We start from the raw sequence: 12,950 nt of genomic DNA on the forward strand, positions 1-12,950 counted from the left end.
TTTTTTTCTTTCTTTCCTCCCTTCCTTTCTTCCTCCTTCCCTCCCTCCCTCCTTCTCTCTTTCTCTCTCTCTCTCTCTCTCTCTTTCTTTCTTTCTTTCTTTCTTTCTTGAGATAGTTTCACTATGTATCCCTGGCTATCGTCTCCCACTCACAAAAATCTGCCTGCCTCTGCCTCCAGAGTGCTGGGATTAAAGATATCACCACGCCTGAGCACCACAGGTTTTTGTTTTTGTTTTTTTTAATTGGAGCAGTCCAGGAAAACCTCTGGATTTGGGGTTTTGAGGAGTCAAACATGGCAGCTCTCTCAAGTTGAGGGATGTTTGCCTGCTGAGTACAGAAGACAGGCGTTATAATCCCCTGCTGGCATGGTCTCAGTGTTCCCTGGTGCTTTGAAGTGGTCTTTGCATTCTTTGCATATATCCACATTTGGCTTTGGGACCTCAGGTTTCAAGACCTTAAATGCCAAGTCAGGGAGCCTGGGATCTATGTCATGAGCTCTGGCTGGTCATTGGAAGATTCTGTAAGGGCATGACAGGGAATATGCTGGGATAGTTGCATGCAGTGAATTTGTGTTATGCAAATCAGAGGCTGTTGCTCCTGAGCAGGATAGAGCCTGCAGATATTTTATATGATCAGAACTATAGTTTCTTATATTTATATTTATATTTATATTTATATTTATATTTATATATGAGTGTTTTGTCTGCATGTATGTGTGTACACCACATGTGTAGTGCATATGGCAGCCAGGAGAAGATGTCGGATCTTCTAGAATGGAGTTAGTACTGTGAATCTCCATGTGGCTCCTGGGACTAGAATCTGGGTCCTCCACAAGAGCAGAAAGTGCTCTTAACCATTGAGCCATCTTTCCAGCCCCAGAAGGTTTCTTTTCTCCTCCTCCTCCTCCTCCTCCTCCTCCTCCTCCTCCTCCTCCTCCTCCTCTTCCTCTTCCTCCTCTTTCCCTCCCTCCCTCCCTCCCTCCCTCCCTCCCTCTCTCTCTCTCTCTCACACACATACACACACACACACACACACACACACACACACACACACACACGGTTTCTTTCTGTGTAGCTCTGGCTGTGCTGGAACTCGATCTATAGAACAGACTGGCCTTGAATTCACAGAAATCTGCCTGTCTCTGCCTCCCCAAGTGCTAGGACCAAAGGTGTTTGTCATTACCACCTGACCAGAATGGTATTCTTTAAAGCAAATGTCCACTGGGTAAGTCAGAGTGACACTTGTTTCTAGGGATACCAGGGTCTCACCAGCATCTTCACTCTAGGCTCACATGCTTAGGTGACTACAGGGATAATATTTAAGGGTGATGATAACCTGGTGAGATGTTGAGTCAGGACTATCAAATGCAGTGAGGCGGTGGCTTTCTCAGGACCTGTGTCTCTGTGAGACAGTACTAAGGGAGGAGTAAGAAAGGCCAATCCATCTCTCTCTGATTTCTTTAAACCTGGCATGGCTCCAGGATTCAGGGAGGCTGCAGAACAGTTGGTTCAAGTCTAGGTAGTAATCTGAAATTGACTCCAGAAAAACTAGTGTGGTTTGGTGACCAGCTGAAGTGAATAAATTCAGGTTTTTGGAGTCTAGAACATTCTAGTGTACTCTGAAGAATCCATAATCACCTGTGATTCAGAGGCATTCCCACATGAGCTGCAGGTGAGAGGGCAAATAGTCACCCAGTTTTGTTTTTGTATAGGTAGGATAAAATTCAATTATTTAAAAAATATTGTTTTGCTAGCATAAAAAAAACGAAGTTGGAAGCTTGATTTGGTGGCTCATAGTCCTAGCACTTCGGAGGGGGAAGTAGGATTGTAAGTTTGAGGCCAGCCTGGGCTACATGGACTTTTGGGGAAATTTTTTCTTTGAAGTTTAACTGTATTCTATTTTTTTCTTTAAATGTGTCTGTAGGATGCAGGAGTAGTCAGAAGTCAGCTGAGTCCTATCAAACTAAATTCATTTCCTGTTTTATATGATGATCGAGGGTTAGCAGCTATATTACATTTTGGCTTTTTTTAAAAGTATTTTTATTTTTTAAAATCAGCTTATAATATGTTAGATACCATTGTGCCTTTTTGAGCAAGGCGTGGCTTGCTCTTTTTGTGGCTCCCCTCCCCCCATTTCGTCACTCCTGCTACATCTGTCTTTGTATCCCCTTGAGACCCGGAGATTATTCTCCTCTTTGGTGTCCCATGTGTCCTCTTGCCTCTCCATCTTCCCTCGTTCCCCAATGTTACTCTGAGCTCTTTTCTAGCTGTTTAGATTCCATTTGTAAAGTATTTCACACCCTTCCCTCCAGACAGGGTTTGTCTGTGTAGCCCTGACTGTACCAGGAACTTACTCTGTAGACCAGGATGGCCTTGAACTCACCGAGTGATGGAACCAAAGGTCTGTGTGCCATCCAGCTGTATTTAACACTTAAAAAAAAAAAAGACACACACACATATATACATACATACACACATACACATACACATACACACACACACACATACACGCACACACGTTCATATTACATCACAGGTGGTAAAGTGTTGTGGGCTTCGTGTTTAATTTGACGATCACATGTAAGAACCGAGTCCACCTCAAGGGAGGTGTGAAAGTAAAAGCTGTATGACACTGTTGATTGGTTCAGCATTTTTCTGGTATTGGGGGGGGGGTGTCGATGTTTATCCAGTTTAAGAGTCACAGAAGTGGAAGGACTTGCTTATTTTATAGTAAACCAAGGTTCAGAGTCATTGAGAACGAGGATCATGAATTAGAAAGAAATTTAGTAATGAATGAATGTCTAGGGCGACTTGAAATATTTTGAACGTAGAGGTAAAGACACTTGTTTCAACGCAACCAAGTGTGATCTCTGACCGCGTGTAAAGGTCCTCTGGCCTCCATACACAGGCAGTGGTGTATGTGCATGACCCACTGTCATGCACATATGGTATAATACTTAGAAAATTAAAACAAAATTGAGCTTTTAATATTTTGAGATGTTTATGCATTTCGATCAGAAGTTCCTCTTCTGAGACCATGTCCAAATGTAGATGATGTTTTACCCAGAGATTACCCAGAAATCGGAGAATGTATATTGAAAAACAATGTCATTATGTAGCCTGAGATGGCCTCAGGTTCTTACCAGCCCTCCTGCCTCCACCTCCTAAGTGGTGGGATTACAGGCATGTGTAACTGTAAATGAGTTCTTGTGGATGCATTTTATGATGATGGAATACTACAAAGTTATGAAAAGTAATACTTATGGGTTGTTTAAAAAAATAACGGAGACAGTGTTTGTGCCCAAGAGTTCATTTGTAAGATAAACTCAAACGTTTGGTAAAAAGCAGTGGTAGAGGACGGAGGACATAACATGTGCTCTTGACACTAATTCGACACACACTGATTCTGCCTCTAGAGCAGGTCGCAGTTCAGCGAGCAGAAGGGTTTCCAGTTGGCAGGCTGTCCCAACAGTGGACATGACTGCCTGTGTGGTAGTGAGCTTCCCATTGAAGGGTGTGTTCAAGTTGGATCTAAGCTATCAGGGATGTTTAGAAAAGAAAGAAGGAAACCAAGGTGCTCTCTAGAGCCTGTTTTGGTCTTCAGTGACTCCCGTGACTTGTCACAGCCGAGCGATGACGTGGAATGGTGGCTGTACCTCTTGAATCAATATCACTACATAGAAAGTTTCTACTCTGTTTTTTCAGTATCGGGGATGGAACCTGGACCTCACACAAAGTCAAGCACAGGGTTCATATCCCAGCCTGGTTCTAGGCTTTTTGAGATGGGCTGGGACTTGTTTTGTGATTGTTATAATTGAATTCAGTCCTCAAGAAAGGTAAGGAAGTAGGTAATGAACACTCTGCTCTGTTGATTTTTTAATTTTTTTTTTATTTTTGATCATGTGTATTCTGTGTATGTATGATTACATGTATATGGACATGTGTGTGTGTGTGAGCATGGTTGTAGAGGCCAGACTTGGCCATCAGGTGTCTTCTCAGCTGTTTTCCATGTTAGCTAGTTATTGAGGCAGGGTCTCTTACAGGACAGACTCTGTCTCACTAGTGTTGTGGTAAATCTACAACCCAAATAAGACTGGTCAAAGGAAACACAACTCAATAATTATGAATATAAACTGCACGCCTAGATTGGGCAGATTCACCACTACACTACTCTGTTCCCCAGCTATGTGTTTTTTCCAGGCCACATGCTTCTCCTCCATTGTCCTTCCACCTCCTGTTCCTCCTTAGTTTTCCTACTCTGTCTCCTCCCTCCCCCACCCTCTCTTTCTCTCTCTCTCCCTCCCTCCCTCCTTCTCTATCTATCTATCTATCTATCTATCTATCTATCTATCTCTATCTCTATCTCTATCTCTATCTCTATCTCTATCTCTATCTCTATCTCTATCTCTATCTCTATCTCTATCTCTATCTCTTTCTCCTCCCCCAAGCCTTTTTTCTCCACCTCCCCTTCTACTGCCCAATCACTGGCTCTAGCCTTTATTTTACAAATTAAGGTGGACAGAAGGTTCACTAGAATTCACCTGATTCACTCCTCCTCTGCAGCCCCTCCCAGGAAAGTGCAATTAGCATCAAAATACAAGACAAGGCTATCCACAACTGGCTAGTCTAGCTAGTGAGTTTGTAGTAAGGCTCCTCTGTCTCCTCCTCCTGAGTGTTAGAATTACAAGTGCCAGCAAGTTTGTTCAGATTTTATGGGGGTCTGAACCTCTGTTCTCAAGGGAAGTTCTTTATCCACTGAGCTGTCTCCTCAACCTTTGGATTTTTTTTTTTTCTTTGAGACAGGGTCTCACCATGTAGCCTTGACTAGCTAGCATGGTGCTCTCTATGTAGACTAGGCTGGTCTTGAACTCAACAGAGATTCACCTGTCCCTGCCTCCCAAGTGCTGGGATTAAAGCTATGGGCCACCATACCTAGCCTCCTCCTTTTCTTTTTTGAGATAATTTCTCACACAGCACAGGCTGTACTCATACTCACAGCTGTGATCTTGCCTCAATCTTAGAAGTACAGGTCTGAGCCACACCACCAGTCTGGATGTTTGGGGTGACTTTTGCTGTTGTTGGATCTTCTTGGATGATCTTGCAGCGGGCTAACTCCAGTTCCTTAGAGACTGTATTGGTTGAGTTTATCTTCCAGGACTGTCACAAGCTGATTTCTGTCTCCATGTGGTTCATGCTCCTATTTTGGCATTTGAAGAACTGTCATTTGACAAGAAGCACTCTGTTCATATGGATAAGGTAGTTCAGAGCCCAGCAACTCCAGTGCCACTTGAGATGTGCGTAAAGTGGTTATGAAGGATTTGGTTGTGTAGAACTGAAACAAGATATTTGTACACTTGTTTGTTTTTGACCCAGGGTCTTAGTATGTGTTTTTGATAGTCTTGAACTTATGACCCTCCTGTGTCTGTCTTCTGAGTTCTAAGATTACAGGCGTAGAATGACTGCTGAGCCTGGCTGAGATTATAGATGTGATGGTTAAGTCTGGCTGTTGCTCACACAGGATGATGGACCAGCTCTCCTGTATTTCCATGTTGCTTGTGCTTTACATGGTGTCTGTACTTGTCTAGATGCTGGAAATTGGTTCTTTGGTCCACATGTTGTGGTTATGGAGAAAAGTTAGACTAACATGTAATTCTTTGTGTGTGATGTTGAAGATGGACTCTAAGGCCTTATACTTGCTAGAAAAGGGCTGTACCTGTAGGCTACATTCCTAGTCCTAGTGTGTGTGTATGTGTGTGTGTAGGACAAAGGGCAACCTCCGGTATTGTCCAGTTTTTGTGTGTTTGTTTGTTTTGTTTTGTTTTTTTGAAACAGGGTCTCACTGGCCTGGAACTCGCCAGAGATCTGCCGGTCTACAAGTGTGGTAGGCCTGGTTTTTATTTATTTATTTTTTTAGCATAGATTCTGGGAATCAAACTCAGATCCTGCCCTATATTCCCAGCCCCTTCAGTCCTTGTCTTTGGTGGAGACAGAGTATGTAGCAGTTCAGGTAGGCCTGAGATATCTCACTTTGTATCGCAGATGGGCTTCGAACACTCCATCTTCTTGCTTCAGCATCTCAGATGCTGGGATTACAAGTAGAGATAGCCACCTCCAGATACTTTTTCTTTTTAAATTAAAAAAAAGCAAACTGGGAAGAATCAGCAGTTCTCAGTTTTATTTTGTTCTCTGAGTACTGGGAAGTCATAAAACTTGGTTAAAAACAGCCAGCCAGTGGCTAAATGTAGGCAGTAATAAAACCTTTTCTCCTCCCCCTCCCTCTTTTCTGAGACAGGGTTTCTCTGTGTAGACCTGGCTATCCTGGAAGTCATAGACCAGGCTGGCTTCGAACTCTCAACAAGAAAGAGTTCTACCTCTCCCTCCCAAGTGCTTGGATTAAAGGCATTTGTCACCACCACCAGGCTTTTTTTTTTTTTTAAAGCTTTATTTATTTTAATGTGTATGAGATTTGCCTGAATGTATGTCAGTGCACCATGTGTGTGCCTCGTGCCTGAGGTAGCCAGAAGAGAGTATCAGAGCCCACGGTGCTAGAGTTATAGGATAGTTTTGAGCCACTATGTGAGTGCCGGGAACCTGAGTCCTACAAGATCCATAAGTGTTTGTAACCACTGAGCCATCTCTCTGGCCCCTTGTCATCTATTTTTATGTAACATCACCATGCTGTGCATGCTCCTGACACGGTACAGCAGAGGTTTCTAGTGTTCTATAAAACAGGGTCCCATGGCTTAGCGATGTTTGAGGTTTTATTTATTTATTTATTTATTTATTTATTTATTTATTTTAAAAAGACTGTGCCTCTCCACAGAGCTCTGGCTTTCCTGAGACTCATAATATAGACCTGGCTACCCTCAAATTCAGTGATCCATTCAGCTCCTCTTGAGTGGGGTTGAAGGCAAGCACCACCACTCCTAGTTGAGGTTTTGTTTTAAAGGTATAATTTAAGTGAAATTTCAGATTTTTGTGTTCTTTAATTAGTTTTGACAGAAACAATGTGTGTGTGTGTAAATAACACTGTCTGGGGCTGAGGCTGTTATCGCCGGGGTGTGATTTCCTAGCATGCATAAGGTCCTGGGTTGGATCCTCCTGTACAATAGTCAGTTTCCTGTATAACTAGGTGTCCCCCCCCCCCTGTTTTTCTTATGTGTTGTTTAGGTTCTTCCTCTTCAGTAGCCCAAGGAATCTAGATTGATTCCCAGCTGGAAGAGTCAGAGGAAGCATGATGGGGCAGGAACTGTCTTACTGCTGTGTGCGTGCGTGCCGTGTGCATGCCTGTGTGCCTAGGGTGTGTTTTAGCTTGTTGATTTGGAGCCCTGCAGTATGGGTTAGAACTGGAACGGCTCCAAGGAGGTCCCTTTGGATTACCAAAGTCCCCATGACATACTCCACCCCCCCACCCCCAACTGACATAAAATTTAACCATCTGCAGAGTTTCCACAGAGCTAACTTGAGTTGTGCTTGGGAGATTGAAATAAGATCCGTGTTGCAAAACGAGCTGCTGGCTCGAAGCACACACAGTCTGTGCACTGCTGAGCTTGCAGCCTTCTGGCAGGCAGGGGCCAGATTCCAGTGGAAATCACTCTTAACTAAACACATTATTAAAATGTATTGAGCAGGGTCTCAAAAACTTCTTCAAAAAATTAAATGAGTGAGAGTTTTATTGCATACATAATATACGGACATACTCTTTATAGGGGAAGAAAATGCAGACTTTTAAGCAGGCAAAAAAAAAAAAGGCTTTCTTGACAACCTGTGCTCTTCTTATGTCCCCCCCCCCCCCACACACACAGAGGTTAACCACTGTCCTAGGGTTGTTGATATTCTTTGGATGCTTTGCATACTTAAAGCTGGGCCTCTAGGACCTAAGAGTCAAAGACACTGTACTGCATGTGGTATGCCTTACCCAGGGTATCTTGTCAATGTGTGTGAAGTCTCTCAATCATACTTCCTCCTTAGATTTAGATGGCTGAACAACTGTTTCATTCTTTCCTAACAGACAGACACTCAAGTTACCTCTCATCTTTTTCTGTTCCAAATGCCCTTAGAGAAAACATTGTTGCAGCCTTTGCAGCTCTTGGGAAGTTTCTCTTGGGTGGGTACTGGAGAAGAGGCGTTCTTAGGTAGTAGGATAAGGATCATACATCCTGATGAAGACACGGGATGGGGGCGCTTCTGAATTTAGAGGTACCATGGACAGAAGGATGCCTGCATTGTACTCTGAGAACAGAATTTAGCACATGCTAGGTGTGTGTGTTCTCTGGATCTTACCTGTCATGCAGGCCAAGTGTTGGTAGGTGAGAGAGGTTGATGTTTAAGAAAGCTGATATCTGGGCTCATGCTCAGAGGACTTTGGTATGTTGATAGTGCCTGTGTGAAGAAGAGTCACACGGTGGATGAGCAGTGTGGTGGACCCAGAATGGGCAATCTCAGCTCTTCACTCTCACTGGAGACATAACTCACCTGTGGGTCTTCTCCTTGAGCTCTTCAGAATACCAAGCATGGTTTCACTGCTCAAGCTGGGGTGGAGCACTGAGAGTTAGTTTTAGTTTTCCATCAAAGTGTTTAGACCCTTGCCACACAGGTCACTAGTGGTTAATGTTAGAGAAAGAAGCTGTGTGTCTTTCTCCTGTTTGCACTGTCAGCCATAGATGCCTGCTCTTTGCAGAACTCCTATATGGCACCAGTGCTGATTAGGTCCCATTGATGGAGCCAAAGTCGTAATGGAGACTTATGGCCATGCTCCTGTTCCAAGGCTAGCTGTGTGCTGATATGACCCATCACCCATACAAAAGGTAGAAAACCCTTTATGGTTTGCATGATTTCCTGGGCTTTGCCTTCAGATCCCTCTGCAGGTAGTGAGGGCAGCTCGTATTCTGACCCTAGGACACTAGGGTCACTTCTTCAAGCCTAGGGATGCATTCCTGTTCTTGCTCGCCAGCATCAGGTGGCTTCCCTTCTGCTCTCCTACAGGTGTTTGCAGAGGCTACCCTTTTCTGTTCTTCTAGGATTTGGTGTCCAGACCAGCACACCCCCTACCTTCCTCCCACTTGGCAGGTTTTCCCAGAGCTCTCTTGGCTTCGACGTTTTCAGCTTGCCCTGTCTACCACATAGCACAGAGCTTTGCAAGTTGTCTCTTTTTCAGGGGAGTGACCATTGTCCCTAGGGTGGATAGTTTTCTAATTTTATGGGGGTTGTGTCCTTTCCTTCCTTCCTGATTTTTTAAAATTAGTTAAGTTTTTTATTTGCAGTGTGTTGGGCAGGATGACCGTCTTTATAAAAAAAGATTTATTTGGGGGTTGGAGAGATGGTTCACTGGTTAAGAGCACCGGCTGCTTTTCCAGAAGACCTGGGTTCAATTCCCAGCAACCACATGGCAGCTCACCACTGTCTAAAGTCCTGTTCCTGGGGCTACTACACCCTCACATTCAGTCAAATTACCAATGTGCATAAAAATAAAAATATATTAAAAAGAAAAGGTTTATTTGTATGTATGTGTTTTCCAAGGGTGAGCATGTGTCCGTGGAAGACAGAGGAGCTGGATCCTCTGGCTTAAAGCTAGAGTTCCAGGCAGTCATGAGCTGCCCCAAGTGTGCTGAGAACTGAACCTAGGACTTCTGGAAGACCAGCAAGCACTCTTTTTTGCTAAGCCATCTGTTCAGCCCCCAAATGTCTTTTTGTTTTGTTTTGTTTTGAGACGGGATTTCTCTATGTGAGCCAAATGCATGGTTAAAATCTTGGTCCTTCTGCTCAGCCCCCTCCCCCCATGCTGAGGTTATAGGTGTGTGCCCTGCATAGAATGCCATTTAGCTTTTGGCCTTGGTGCCTACAGTAGGATGGCATTCTAATCCATAAGGATGCACATGTCCTAGTCTGAGAGTTTTGCTGTAGTACACTTGCAAGACTTTGATTTTGATTTTTTTTTTGGGGGGGGGGGATGGCCTCCACTGTCCTTATCAGTGGTAAATTTTGTTTTTTTCTTTTACATTTTAGTGATTATTTATTGTGTGTGTACGGGGTGTGGGGAGGACATGTGTGCCATGGTACATTAAATAGAGATTGGTGGACAACTTATAGGAGTTCATTCTCTCTACTGTGAATCCTTAGGTATCAGACTCAGATTGTTTGGCTTGCTTGGTGGCAAGTGCCTTTACCTGCTGAGCCACCTCACCAGCCAGTATTATAATTTAGAGTTTTTCCCTTCTGTAATGCCGCCCTATAGTCTGCCTATAGAACTGACTCTTCACCACTGCCTACAGTTTAATTTCTATTATTTGGTCCCTATACTTAGGATTGAATTTAGGGCTTTGTGTATGCTAGCCAAGTACTGTATCACAAACCTGATACAGCCTTACTCAAGCCCATCTCTTTTGTTAGAAGTGTCTTTTGGGGAGATGTTACAAGCATGAAGACCTGGGTTTGAATCTCAGAACCCACATATAGCAGGCACACACTTCGGTAATCCCATGACCCACGTACAGTAGGTATGGTGCACACTTCAGTAATCCCAGGACCCACATACAGTAGGTACAGTTAACACTTCAGTAATTCCAGTGCTTCTCTTGTAAACTGGCAGGGATGGCAGGAGACTCCTTCAAGCTTGTGGGTCAGTTAACCTGGTGTTTGCAGGACACCTGCAAACAACAAAGTGGAAGGCAAAGACTAACACCCACACTGTCCTCCGACCTCCACATGTGCCCTGTAAGCATATGTGCACTTACTCAATGCGCAGACGACAACGCACACACACACACCCCTACACACCTACCTCTTTTTTGACTCTTGTTACTGCCCAACTTACTGCTCCAAATGATATATTAAACAATTTTTTTCTTTCTGATACAAAGATCTCTATTTTCTTTATTTTTAATTGGCCAGCAAATTTATACCTATTTATAGGTGGTGGCAGTGCGTGTGTGTGTGTGTGCGCGCACGCACTCGTGTCTAACATTTATTACATAGCTGAGCTGTGTTTGACATGCATTTCCTCATTATCTTCTCTCTCAGACCTGGGGAATCAGAATATTTAGGAGGAAGAGCTTTGAGACAGCAAAAAACCAAGGCACCCGCTCCATGTGTGTCTGTAGGTGTGTGCATGTGCATATATGCTTGTGTCTGTCTTTGTGGAGACCAAGGTTGGGAACCTTGATTGCTCCACTGTTTTCATCTAGGCAGTCTCCCCAGAGAACCTAGAGCTACCTGACTGCTAAGTCCGGTAGCCAGTGTACTCTGTGGGATCCCCTGTCTCTGCTTCTAATAGCTGTATTTAGAAGTGGGCTCCCACGTCTGCCTGGCGTTTCCATGGGTTCTAGGGATACAGATTTGATCCTCACAGCTCTTTATTCATTGAACCATTTCCCCAGGCCCCCAAAGCATTTTTGAAAACTAAACAAATAGCCGGGAGGCGTTGGCCTTTAGTCCCAGCACTCGGGAGGCAGGAGCAGGAGGCTCTCTGAGTTTGAGGACAGCTTGATCTATAGAGTTGAGTGCCAGGATAGCCAGGGCTATGTAGAGAAACCCTGTCTTGAAAAATTGTGTGTGTGTATGTGTGTGTACACCTGTGTGTATGTGCGAGTGCGCGTTTTACCATTTCACAGGTATAGTAACTGAGGCATAACAAAAAGGCTTTTTTTTTTTTCCTGAAGGTCACATAGTTGGGCATTCTGAGCTTAGATCAAGCCTTCTCCTGGGTGGCCCTGCTGTTGGGGGAACCCCATCCTGGATCACTGCTCCAGGGCCCATTTCCCTTTTCATGCCACAACCACCAGTGCCACTTTGACCTCCCTGTGACTTAAGATCTTTAACAAGGAGCCTCAAGAGTCATCCCGCCCTGGCAGCCTAGCCAGGTCACTCGTGTGTGACCGTCCTGGCTGTACTGAGAGTTCGGGGCTTTTGGAATCAGATCATCAGAGATCTGTCATTTCTGTGTCTGAGGTTCTGGAAAATTGCTCAAACTCCCTGGGGCTCTGTTTGCTTATCTGGAAAATGGGGATGACCAGGGTGCTTATCTTGTGAATTGTCCAGGAGGATTAAATGAAGTACAAGCTGTGAGCTGCTCAGTGAGTTGCTGGAGCTTGGGTAGTTGATCAGCAAAGCTATTGGACCAGTCCTGAGCACAGCCTCTGAAGACTGTGGTTTGTGTGTCAAGTTTCCTATTCTGTGCTTGTCTGTTTATGTTGTAACCAACCGTTCTAATGAAGCAGACATGAGCAGCTGTGCTCTGGGATCATAGACGTGTGCCTGTACTCTGGGCAGGCCACACACAGTTTTTCGAGGCAAGGTTGGAACCATCCTTGTCTTCCTCCTCCACTTAGCATTGTCTTCAGGAGCTAGGCCCTGACACAGCTATGTCAGCAGATGGCTAGGGGCAGGGGCTATGCTCAGTGGTACTGCTGGCCCCAGGTTTCTGGTGAGTCAGTGCTCAAGTGTGTCTTAGCGCCAGTGTGGGCCGGATCTCCTCCACAAGGCTGGCCAGGCCACACCCCAGGGAAGTTTGGCAGTCAGCCTTGAATACCCTGGGCAGGGCCCCAAGACAGATGTAGGCACAGGGGAGTGAGCAGGGGAGCAGCCCGTGGCTGAAGAGAGGTGACAGGCACCTGATCATGTGGGAGACAGGCAGGCCCTCACTCCGGACTCCCCAAATGGCTTGCATTGAGCGTGGTCTGAGGACTGAACCCAGGGGGTTTGTTGGCCAGGAGGCAGGCCTCTAACAGCAAGAGGTTGGATTTCTTTTCCCCCCATCTTGCTGAAGTCAGCTTGGTTGGGATTTCAGTTAATTAGTGGCTCACCCATGGTAGGCTTCTGGATTCCCTTGAGAGTAAGTAGTTGTATTTCAGGTTCTGGTAGGGTACCCTAGTGCAAAGCCAGCTCCTGGATGGCTGCTGCAGGGCAGTGGCTGTGCCCAGCTCAGAGTTCCTTGCTATGTTAAATAGCATGGG

This window comes from Grammomys surdaster, unplaced genomic scaffold, assembly GCF_004785775.1.
Source record: "Grammomys surdaster isolate TR1022 unplaced genomic scaffold, NIH_TR_1.0 126219, whole genome shotgun sequence".
In the NCBI taxonomy this organism is placed as follows: domain Eukaryota; kingdom Metazoa; phylum Chordata; class Mammalia; order Rodentia; family Muridae; genus Grammomys; species Grammomys surdaster.